Genomic DNA, 13,163 nt, shown 5'->3' on the forward strand with positions numbered 1-13,163 from the left:
AGACATTTGCTCAATTATACCGAATGGCTCTAAACCGGCCCCAGAGGACTCAATCAGCTCCTGCGCTCTCATTAAAGTCTTTTATATTCATGGCACAAACACAATTAAACATTTACATCTAATGACACACGTGCACGCATAAACAAGCACACATCAGTGTTTTAAGACTGGCCTGTAATTATCTCCCCAGTGTTTAAATCGTTACCCTCCACACACAAAAGTGCATCATACAGACAGTAACAAACAAAATAATCATTAGAGTATAACAAGATGCTTGTTTAAGATGTAAATCTGAATGCTGCACACTTTTTATCACAATTAGTAAACAGTGATCTCTCTGTGTGCAGTTTATCAGAACGCTGGAGGGCCGTCCGGATTTTAACGCCAGGGCCAAAGTGTATTTCGCGTCTCTGCTGACTGTAGCGCTTCACGGTAAACTGGAGTATTACACAGACATCATGAGGACGCTTCTGCTGGGGCTCATGGAGGATTACGTTCACAGCAAGAACCCTAAACTGTTGCTCCGCAGGTGAGATGCCGTCTGACACGGCATGCTAAGGTCTGATGCATGTTGTACAACAATGGCAACGTTTTTCAAAATTTGTACTCTGTAATCTGATTGGCTGGCTTTACGCAACTTCTGGAAGCCAGGGTGAATATGCTTTATAAGTTAGTCAGGAATAGTGTTATTTTAGTTGTATTTACATACTTGTGCAGTATTTATTAATATTCAGAATTAGTTTTTTTATAATTACATATTTTTTTAATATCTTTTTATAATTTCAGTTTCCTCTCATGATTATAATACAGTGATACATAATTTATTCATGTATTATATGGATTGCAGTAATAAGGTTTTTGCCTTAAAATAATGAAAATGAAAAAAATTTATAATAATGTTTATCTTGATCCTAGAAACCACTTTTTTAAATAATTTATATAATATAATATATTATTATTATTATTATTATTATTAAATTTAAGGTCATTTGAATAGATTCTCTTTATTATAGTACAGTGATTTTTTTTATATACATTTATATATTTATATTTGTTATATATTATAATACCGTGATATATTCTATATATATTATATATATATATATATATATATATATATATTATATTATATATATATATATATATATATATATATATCTATATATTTATAAAATGTATTAATTTATTATATGCGTTGTAGTGGATATGATTTTGCTTTAAAACAATGAAAAATGTATTGTCATTCATTGTCAAATTAATTTTCTTTCTTTATTGTCATAAAATTATGTTATAGTGAAAACTAATTTTAACTCCAAATTTTAGCTCCAAACAAAATGCTGTTTTTTCTTTGTGTAAAATATATTTAATTTCTGGTGTTTTGATTTTGGAGCAGGTTTTGACAGGGTGTTCCCAAGCCATAACTAGTCACTAGATTTCTCATATGAAGTTTGTGGCACTGAATCATATATAATATGATATATATTCAAAATATTAAAAGTTTTAGTTTGAGACATCCTCAAGTGTGACTTTGAAATAGATGGTTATTAATTTTGGATGGACCTCTAAATGTCACATGAAGCATATCATGTTAGTCAAAATTCTCGACATGAAAAACACAAAGCTCACTGTCCCAAAGCCCATCCGCAGGCACAGAACTCTCCAGCACCATGTTCACATGCTTGTTTGATTGTCATAGCTGGGTGCTGATGCTAATTATCGTTGTTTGTTATTGACTCAGATGAGTGTTGAAGTCTTGATTAGAGCAGCAGGCCGCTGGGGGCCGTGCGTTACACAGATCTTAGCACAGTTAAGGGCCGGTTTTAAAGCAGAAACCACTTCAAATCACTGTGATGTACGGCCTCAAGTGACTTGTCGCTTTCATTAACAGCCAGCAACCGCAACACAATAAAACTCATCTGTGTTCAATAAATAACTGTGTTTATTATTAATAATAATCATAATAAACAATTATTCTGCCATGTAATCTAGTTCATTAGCCTGACAGCTTGCTGTCTAGCAACTTGTTGTGTTAATATAGTGTTTAACAGATCAGATTGGATATCAGCTTCAAATGAAACGATTTCAGAGATTTTATAATACAATAAAAAATAATTTTAGGTGGTTTGCAGAGGAAAAAGCATCAGTGTTTTAGAGTAGGGATTCCCAAGCTTGTTCTGTCAGAATTATTTTGTTTTTTTGTTGTTTTTCATTTGATTGTTGTTTATTATTTATTAATTGTTTTAAAAATGTTTTTTTTATACATATATATATATATATATAAAATTGTTCATTTTTTATGATATAATAATTATTTTTAATTTTTATAATTTAATTAAATATTAGCTATGAAGTGAATATTAGTAAGTGTGTGCAAATGTTTTAATATAAAGGTAATCTTTTTTATTTTTATTGTTTTAAACTGTTTTTAATGATTTTTATGTGAAATTCTATATTTAATATGATTTCTATATAAATTATAATTTGTTATGATTTCGTTATTAATTTTATAGTTTTATAATTTTGTAGTTTTATGATTTAATCATGAACTCCATTTTCATTTTCCATTTTCATTTTTTCCCCTTTTGGGAAACACTATTTTAGTGAATATTAGTAAGTGTTTTAAAATAACATTTTCATTTTTTTTTTTTTATTAATTAATTTATTATTTTTTATATAAAATTTTATTTTTTATATAAAAAATAATATATACATTTTATTTAAAATTATGTTTTCATGTTTACATTTTTATGATTTAATTCATGATTAGCTTTTCATTATCTCACGAGCTCCAGTTTGGCAAACAGTGAATATTAATTATTGTGTGTGTGTGTGTGTGTGTAGGTCTGAAACGGTGGTGGAAAGGATGCTGAGTAACTGGATGTCCATCTGTCTCTATCAGTTCTTGAAGGTAAAATATTAAACATGAAATACATTCATAAAGATTCACTCATATTTCAATGCATCGGGATTTAACGATCAAGTCAAATCTTGACCTGGAAGCTTCATCTTTTAGGAAGTTTTACACACTTCAACACCTTTAATTTCATATTACATAAGATTGATTATTAGTAGTATTTTAAGGTCTTTTAGGGTTTGGTTTTGTGATGATAATGGTGAAGTGGCGTCTGTTCTTCATCTGCATGAATCAGCCCTTCAGTCGCTCACACACTTGAACTGTAGATTCTTCAGAGCCTCCGCTCATTCACAGGCGGAGCTCAGCTGGAGGAATGGTTTGTCTGTGTCCTGAGGCCGTGTTAATGTGCTGCTGTTTTGTTCAGGACACCGCCGGAGAGCCGCTCTACAAACTCTTCAGAGCCATAAAGCACCAGATTGAAAAGGGGCCGGTGGACGCACAGCTCAAGAAAGCCAAATACACGCTGAATGACACTGGCCTCCTCGGAGATGACGTGGAGTACATTGTGCTGGTGTGTGTGTTTGTTTAGATGTTTTCTATAAGACCCTCTGGGAAATTCCCACATTCAGAAGTCCCTAACTACAGCCTGACGTGATTTGGTCAGAAAGAAATGGGCATGGAGTTCCCTCACTTCAATTTTTTGATTAATTAAAAACAAAAACAAAAAAATTAATTTAGTGCTGCTACAACAAGATGATTAGAATTATGTCTTCTTTATGCATTTTAACTACATTCAATTAAATTTAAGATAACACATTCATATAATTTCCTACAGTTTAATTAATAAAGAAGCAGGTTGAATAAATAAGCGAGAACAATATAATATAATAATAATAATAATAATAATAATAATAATAATATAACAATGTAATAAAACTAATTCATATCTATATAATTTTGTAAAAATATGTTAATATCAAATTATATACATGTATTTTAAATTTATTGTAAACATGTATGATATTTGTCATTTATACATTACAAATATAATATAAATAAAAGATTATATACATGTATATTGTATAAATAAATCAATTGAAATTCTATGTATAATTTATTAAAATATATAATTTTAATATTTATAGTGTTTATTTATATATATACTTTAAATAGTTTAAAAACAAGTAAAAACTAAATAATAGTAATCTACATAATATAATAAAATAAAAATTTATTCATTTTTATTTCAAGAATTTCTTTTATAAAATTATAAAAATTAGAAATATATATTTTATTTTATTAAATTATTATAAATTTTTATATATAAATGTATTATATAATTTAAATTATATTTCTAATTTATTATTAATATTTATATTTTGTTAAATATTATGTGTATATAATTTAAATATTTGTATTTAAATAAGCTATAAATAAATACATTTTATTATTTATATATTTAATATAAATAAATAGCAAATAATAAATGTTGCCATAAATTTTCACGTTCATCCCACAAATAATAAGTGTGAAAATGACTAAAGGAACAACTATTCGTTAAACAAATTTAAGCCAACTAATATGATTCATATTGTTTTGGTTTCTCTACCCAATATTTTTTTTAAATGACAAATGCAATGAAAATCTTAAGAAATTGTTATCGGGACGTACCAAAAATGAAAGTATCATTATTGCACTTGTCAGGAAAGAAAGTTTTATCCATGCATTCCTAATATATATTTAATATGTTTATTATATCTCTTCATCTCTAATCAGATGTAAAAAAAAATATATACAGCCACTTTATTTTCACATTATTTTATCAGAAAACTGGTGATGATGGGAAATTGATTTTGTCCCTTCACGAAGGAGTATCAATTTTCTAGGATGTTCAGAGCGTTTGTATGAGTTTGCTGTGTGACCCCAGACGCTGCAGGTGCTGGTTCAGGGCGAGGGGCCTGACATCACCCCCGTAAAGGTGCTGAACTGTGACACCATCTCTCAGGTGAAGGAGAAGATCATCGAGCAGGTGTACAAAAACCTGCCGCACTCTCAGAGACCCAAAGTAGACAGCGTCACCCTCGGTGAGAGAGCGCACGCGTTTAATCGCTCATGATTCCACATCCAGCACGCGCTTCTTCATCCGCACGTGTTCTGGTCTCTTGCACAGAATGGCGGCCCGGTTCCACAGGACAGATCCTGTCAGATCTAGACGTGACGTCGCAGAAGGAGGGCAGATGGAGACGTATCAATACGTTGGCGCACTATAACGTGAGCGCATACAGGATGCTTTAACCTAAAATGCTGATGTGTTAAAAACACAAGTGTCATTTTCTCTTCTTAAACGTGACTTTTGTGTGTGTTTGTGCTTTTAGGTACGTGATAATGCAACGGTGGTCCTTTCCAGAGTTCAGCACACACAGCAGTCATACGACCAAAATCATGATAACCATGAAGAGCGTGAGTTGAAGTCTGCTCTCTAAGTGTGATCTGTGACTCCCGCTCTGACAGATGCGTGGTTCATACACTCTCTTCACCTCGACTCACAGGAAACGCCCTGCTGGAGGATGATAAAGTTTTTCACCTGGTGCGACCGGCCGATGAGCTGGACGAGATGAAGTCCAAGGAGAGGCAGTATAAAGGACAAATCCATGACCAAAGCCATCACAGAGATATATCTGACCCGACTGCTCTCCGTCAAGGTACTGACCTCCTCTTCTCACTGAATGAGCTGCTCCTTTAGAAGAAAATAATATTTGACTTACATACTTTGTTGGTAAATCATGAAGGGAGGAACGTGATTAATGTTAATTAAAACTAAAACCTTAAAGAAAATTGTTACCTGAAACTAAATATGTCAATTGAAATAATTACTAAATATAAAGAACTTAAACATATTTATTTCAGCTAGTTATCAAGGCATCATTTCATTTGTACTAAAATAACTCAAACTAAAGCAATAAATAAAAATTAAATTAAACTAAAACTAAAATAAAAAAATAAATAAAAATACATAATAAAATGTAATTCATAGTATTAAGAAAAAAATATATTAGTATATCAGTTATGCTAAAATAACACTGGATTTTATCCAGATTTGTTTGGATTGTGAAATCTATGATATTATTGTTTTGTTTTTGTTTTTTTGTTTTTTTGTGGTTTTGTTGTACTTCAGGAGAAAAGATGTTTTAGAGACAAAAATTATTATGTAAATAAAAACTTTAAATGTGAAATATTAAAATTGGAAAAAATATTTAAAAACAATAATAAAATGTATAGAAAATGCATGTCAAAAGCAACGTTGCATAGACAGCTGAAGAGTGCCACTTAATAAAATGAAGAAATAAAAGATCAGTTTATTAATGAAAATGAATTGCTCTTCAAACTGATAACTAAATCAACATTTAAAACTTGAAGTTGTTTAAATTTTACTTATCTGACACTGTCAAATTATTTATTGTTTATATTTTTGAATTAATATCTTGTTAAATGTATTTATTTATTCATTTATTATTTTTTTGAGAACATATAATTTATATAAATATATTATTGTTACATTATTGAACAAACTTTGTTTACAAGTTTTAAAAGTATGATAAATAAATTTGATTCTCTAAAAAACGTGTACATTTATCTTATATTTTACCTAATTTCAATGGATAAGTCAAGTCAAGTCAAGTCAAGTCTGCTTTATTTGTCAATTCTTCCACATGTACAGTACATACATACAGAGAATCGAAATTGCGTTACTCTCAGACCCCCGGTGCATACAGATAACACATCAAATATAAAATATAAAAGAAAGATAAAACTGTACAATAAGGGAATGTAAAAAAGACATAATAGAAAAAATAAAATAAAAATAAGGTTAAATAAAAGCAGCGCAAGGCACATGGCAGATAGAGTACAAACCAGTGAACAAACGGTGCAGATAAAAAAAAAGCTGCATAAAGTCCATAAAAAAAGCTTATTCAGACTGATTAAAGTGACAAAGGGCTCGAGCAGTTATTTTATTTAAAAACTGACTGATGAGGAGGTAGAATGACGTCAGTTCATGGTGAATGAGGTAGTGAGCAGACCAATGCTGCACAAAGTGACTGGTGCATGTCATCGTATGTTAGAGGGAGGGGGGGTGGAAGGACCTGGAGATGTGGGATCTGGGGAGGGGGGGGGGGTTCATAGTTCAGTGGTGCCCTGGGCAGAAGAGGGACGAGGGGGGGGGCAAGTTTCGGGAGCGAGTTCAGCTTCCTGACAGCCTGATGGATGAAGCTGTCCTTCAGTCTGCTGGTCCTGGCCTGGAGACTCCGCAGTCTCCTTCCTGATGGCAGCAGACTGAAGAAGCTGTTTAACGGGTGAGTGGGGAATCACCTGTGATGCAGAGGGCTTTGCGAGTGAGACGGGTTCTATAAATGTCCTGGAGGGAGGGGAGAGAGACACCAATGATCTTTTAAAACCATTTTTATAAAGTCAGTCCACTGATTAAGAAATTATTTTAGCTGTGTTACATTTTGATGGAAGATGAAAACGGTGCATAATCAGTTATGACTTATGATTTAATGTTGCTGATGAGCAGTCCAACTCTACAGCAGTATTTAATGTGGGAAGTGTGTCGTATAATTATTGTAACCTCCATAAACCTCTAGGAACTCTTGTGAGTGCTCGCATGTTCTCTTAACTCACAACGTGTAAATCTAATTGTGTTTGATTGGTTCGTCACATGTCCTTGTGTCAGAGGCCGTTCGCAGTAAATTGGGCGATTAGAGGCTAATTACCTCACAAGTCTTTCACCTTGTACAGGAGTAATTCTGTCAGTGCTGACAGACACAAGGTGTAGTGGAGATGAGAAGCATGTAACTTCACCTGTCAGGCCGATCAAAGCATGAAAACATCCATGTGTGACTGTCAGTGACCCAGCAGCCTGACGTGTGAAGAAATCAGATGGTTTTCTGCGGGGGTTTTTTTAAGATCTGTGTTATGTTTCAGGGCTCAGGTCTTATAACATGTATCAAGGGTTTTCAACCATTTTTGTCACCTGAACCTCAAATAATTTACTTGAAGTGATTTAACATTTATAAAAACAGATTTTTGTTATATATATAACCCAATATAATAACAATATAATTATATTAAAACATTTTAAAAAATTACATATAAATAAAAATGTACATAAATGTTTGTGTGTGTGTGTGTCTATATATTATATATATATATATATATAATTATATATTATATATATATATATGTATGTATGTATATATAGATAGATAGAGAGACACACACACACACACACACACACACACATATATATATTATATATAATTATATATATAATATATATATGTATATATTTTAAAAAATGTTTATATTTTTAATGCACTTTATGTACTTTGTATGTTGTGTGTAATTGTGCGTACATATATATATATATATATATATATATATATATATATATATATATATATGTGTGTGGTGTGTGTGTGTGTGTGTGTGTGTGTGTGTATTAACCTGTTTGAAGTGATTATAAAATATTCCACACAAAAAAATTAACTAATAAGAAATAAATACATTTGAAATAAATAGAAATAAATAAATAAAATATTCATTAACCTAGGTTCATGGCATCAAATCTGCGAAAGTTTTTTTTTTTTTCTCCCACGAAAGCTCAGGGCAGTTATAGAGAATTTTAGTGATAACTGTGAGTTAGAAGAATCATTTTACGCATAAAAAAAACACTTACAGCACTCTTAAAATGAAGTGCTAAACTCTAATCACCTTGTTTTTGTGTCTGTGTGTTTTCAGGGTACGCTGCAGCAGTTCGTGGATGATTTCTTTCGCAGTGTGCTCTGTTCTGGCACCAGCGTCCCGCCGGCGGTTAAATACTTTTTCGACTTCCTGGATGAGCAAGCCCTTAGACACGAGAACGTAGATGAGGAAACCATACACATCTGGAAGACCAACAGGTGGGAGAGAGTGTGCGCGTGTTGTGCTAGTCACAGCGGCGTCTCTGCTCTTCTCTCGAGAGACCGTTCGGCAAATGCTAATGCCAGCACCGCATTCATTTATTCCACCTGATGTGCTGCCGCGGGTGCGGCGTGATTGACAGCTGCTGCTGAGATGTGAATAAATGTGACAAGCAATATCATCACTCCAGCAGCTTCACCAGCGATTCTATTAAATATAAAACCCGCTCACAGCCAAACAAACACCTTAATTACATCCCTGCTTCATTTAATTGTTCTGTCATTATACACCTTTTTTTTCTCTCTCTCTACTGTTTCTCTTCAGAGATGCGACTAGCCAATATATATTCCAGAATCAGTCATCTGAACGAGGTTTTTTTTTTAAACCGGCTCACAAGAAACAAAAGCCAGAGCTGTTTAATAAACTGTTTGAAATTCTAGAGCCGTCTGTCCGTGTTCATGCTCCGACGGAGTGAGTATTGAGGGGCGGATTGAGTGAATTATTTGCTCTGTAAATTTGTAAATGTGAGTTTATGCGCCAACCGCAGGAAAGACTGAGTATAAAATGGATTAAATACATAATTAGCGGTGTTTGATAAGGAAAGCATCGCTGTTGCTCATCCCGAGGGTTAGAGATTTAAACAAACCCCTGACTGTGATTATTAAACTCTGCCGCATAATTTGACCTGTTTGACATGAACGATTCCTCAAATTGTACAGTTTGTTCAAGAGAGGCGTGCTGTTACTTTACTCACTCATCAGACTTATGGTTTTTGACTAAAGCATGATTAAACGTTAATTAAAATTTTGACTTCACTTCAAAATTTACTAATGAACAGTATTGTTCTTTTTATTATGTGTGTGTGTGTGTGTGTGTGTGTGTGTGTGTGTGTGTGTGTGTGGGTGTTAAAAAATAAAACATATTAAACAAAAATATTGACGACTTCAGAATTGACTATTTCTTTAAATATATATATATATATATATATATAATTGATATATATATAATAATATATATATATGATAGTCAATTCTAAATATACAGTATATACTGTAGTAGTTGACATGGAGTGACAGCAGTGACATGCTATATTTTAATAAGTTTTAAAATATATATATTAATTTGAAAGATTATATGGAATAACATTATTATATACTTGACTTAAATTGAACATGAAAATTACTTTCCGAACCAAGGCTGCTGAAGTTTGAAACTAAATGACTAAATTACTGTATGCTTTGTTGCAAGAAACCTTGACTATATGAGTGAAGTATTTCATATTCACAGCCGCTTTAATATTCATCCGCCTCTCTCCGCAGTTTGCCGCTGCGTTTCTGGGTAAACATACTGAAGAACCCTCACTTCATTTTTGACGTGCATGTGAGCGAGGTCGTGGACGCCTCTCTGTCTGTCATCGCTCAGACCTTCATGGACGCCTGCACAGAAAACAGAGCACAAACTCAGCCGGTAAGTGTTTTGAGAATCAGCCACAGACAAACCGCCCAGAAACACATCATTTATCGACGTGCTCTCTCTCTCTCTGTCGCCTGCAGGATTCTCCCAGCAACAAATTACTCTATGCAAAGGAGATCTCCACCTACAAAAGGATGGTAGACGAGTAAGTGCTCCAGTATTGCGCAGTCTCAGCCTCCAGCCGGACGCCCACAGATGGTTTACAGACTGTCTGATGCATGTTGTGCACAAAAATGCCAAGAACTTTCTCAGCATGATCTGATTTACTGGCTTTATGCAATATCTGGGAGTCAGAGCGACAGGTTTTTAGCAGTCCTCTGGGAAGCTAAGTTGTGTTTATGTTCCCAGGCGGATACATTGAGCATTTCTGAAGTAGAACTAGTCTGCTAAAGTTTAAACGCATCAAATCTTTTAAAGTGATTCTTGATAATATTAAAGAATTCTTGTGTTTGAGACACTTTAAGTAAGATCTACTTGGATACACAACAGTATATTCTGCTGTATTTTGTGTTTTTAGATTTAAATGCAATTTAAGAGACAGGTAGAGAACTTCTGACTGATACTGTATGTGAAGCAGTCAACCCTGTTCATAGTAGGTGTTTTTAGCTGCAGTTTGGATCAGACGTCTCTTGTGTTTTCTCCACAGGTACTATAAAGGAATCCGGCAGATGGTGTCAGTCAGTGACCAGGGTACGTTCTTTCTCTAAGTGGAGCTAGTCAGAAAAAGCTGCATGAAGCTACTATCAATAATAATATCAGACAAAATAAACATATAGTACTTTTCCTAACATAGAAAAAGCCCTTTATTGAATTTTCTTCTGGAAATAGTAATATAAAACAAAAAGCAACTGTGCAAATTTAGAACCCACCCCAAACTTGGTAGACTTCAAAAATAAATACAAAATAATAATAAAAATGAAATAAAAAATATGTATATAAAAATAAATAGTAATAATAAAAATAAATGATTTAATAATAATAGATAAATACATAGCAATAAAATAATTTTAGAAGATTTTAGAAAAGCTGACACAACATTAAAAGCTGAATGCCATATTTTTCACATTAGATCCATGTAAACGAGAGTTCCATCGAGATAATGTCCAACAAATACACAGTCCAGGTTTATTAATGTTTGTTTTTTCAGTCACACACAGACAAACTGAAACACACAAGTGGCTCTTCATCAGCACGCCAGCAAATACTACGATGGGGTGAGTGCACACGCAAAAAAAAAAAAAAAAAAAAAAAAAAAAAACACACACACACAAAAAAAGGGTAACTGACATGAAGAACTGACAGCAGTGACATATACAAGTATTTTGACCTTAAGCTTTTTTTTTCTTTTTTTTAATTAATATGCAAGTTGTTTTACATTAATTGAGACTATATGGGAAAAAAATTAATTTGTCACACAGCAGGACCATTTAAATAAACAGTTAAAAGATGAGGGGGAAAAACATCAGATGGATGGCTGGATGTTATAGATAGTTGTATAATGTGTGTGCACTGAAAGCTCATGGTCCGTCTGTCTCTGTAGATCATCATGTCTCTGGATGAAGATCCTGCGGCCCAGAGTAAACAGTTAACACTGAGACTGCAGCAGATCGCCGCAGCGCTGGAGAACAAAGTGACTGACCTCTAACCCTGTCCGAACGAACGCTCTCAGTGTGTATTTAGCTCATCACTATAATCAGACGTTCAGTTTCTTTCTGTGTAGAGACAAAGGTTTTAAGAATCGTATTCTATATTTTTTTTAATGTGCAGTCTTTATGCAGAAAGCTTTATAAGAGAAAAATAACTTTTTAAATAGACGGCCTTGTTTCAGTTGTTTTTAAAGCTTCTCTGTGTGTGTGTGTGTGTGTGTGTGTGTGTGTGTGTGTGTGTGTGTCTGTGTGTCTGTGTGTGTGTAAAAGGATGCCTATTTTTTGACCAAAAGGGAGCAGCCCATGACCCTGCAGTTTGTGTGAGCAGGTCACATCTGGTCTCGTCCAATCAAAAGCAGCTGAAGGCGACCGCAGGATTTGCATGGGATGTGTTCGGAACAGCATACTAGCATATTACCCATACTACTTCTGCAGTATGTACTGTTAATGTGCAGGGTGCCAAAACTTTTACCACTGTTGGGTACGTTTTCATGGACAGATCCATGCTGAAATGTGACCACACCTTAACACAAGTGAGTACACTGCACAAAGTACTACAGTATATCCCACAATGCGATACACTCATCTTGATCTTCCATTTCCAGCATGATCTAATATCATTATTAACATCTCCTTTTTAACTTATTGTTTGAATCAAAAGTTGAGACATTTCTACACAAAACAGTGTGTACTGCACTGCAGTATGCTAGTATGTTATTCCAAACATATCCGTTTAGACGATCAAATGGCCGTCCATTTCATAACCACCTGTTTCAGTTCAGCCATATGGACTCACTCTCTAGTAGATCCACAAATAATCAACACAGGCAATAAGAAGTTGTCATGAGGCATTTCTTTTTTACCTGTGCAAAGACTTTATTTCAGAGTTTACTTCAGAAAATCATTTTATTGTGAAAACTTTGCCACTGACTGAATTTATTACAGAAAGCACAAACAGTCGATGCACAGGACAGATTTTGGGACATTTCTGAAAAAAAGAAGAAAATGCCTGAAACAGGCTATATGCAAGAGTATAGATGTTTTAGCTACACAAACTCAATTTCAGCTTGCGTAGACTGTGTTTCTGGCCTGAGATGGTTGAGCAAAGCTGAAAACTTCTCTCCGACTGTTTGCGGCTCTTTTGGAAAGGGTTTAGATGTGTGATCTGGATCATTAATGGCTTTATTTTGGCAGGGAGGATAATGACACACTAATTTGTTTGTTATTCA

At 33.5% G+C, this 13,163-nt stretch overlaps 1 pseudogene; it reads left to right on the top strand.

Annotated features, from left to right (window-relative positions):
* The window catches only part of LOC122135668, a 51,527-nt pseudogene extending 38,629 nt beyond the window's left edge, over positions 1–12,898 (top strand).
* Positions 12,899–13,163: the final 265 nt, after the last annotated feature.

This window comes from Cyprinus carpio, chromosome A25, assembly GCF_018340385.1.
Source record: "Cyprinus carpio isolate SPL01 chromosome A25, ASM1834038v1, whole genome shotgun sequence".
Taxonomy (NCBI): Eukaryota; Metazoa; Chordata; class Actinopteri; order Cypriniformes; family Cyprinidae; genus Cyprinus; species Cyprinus carpio.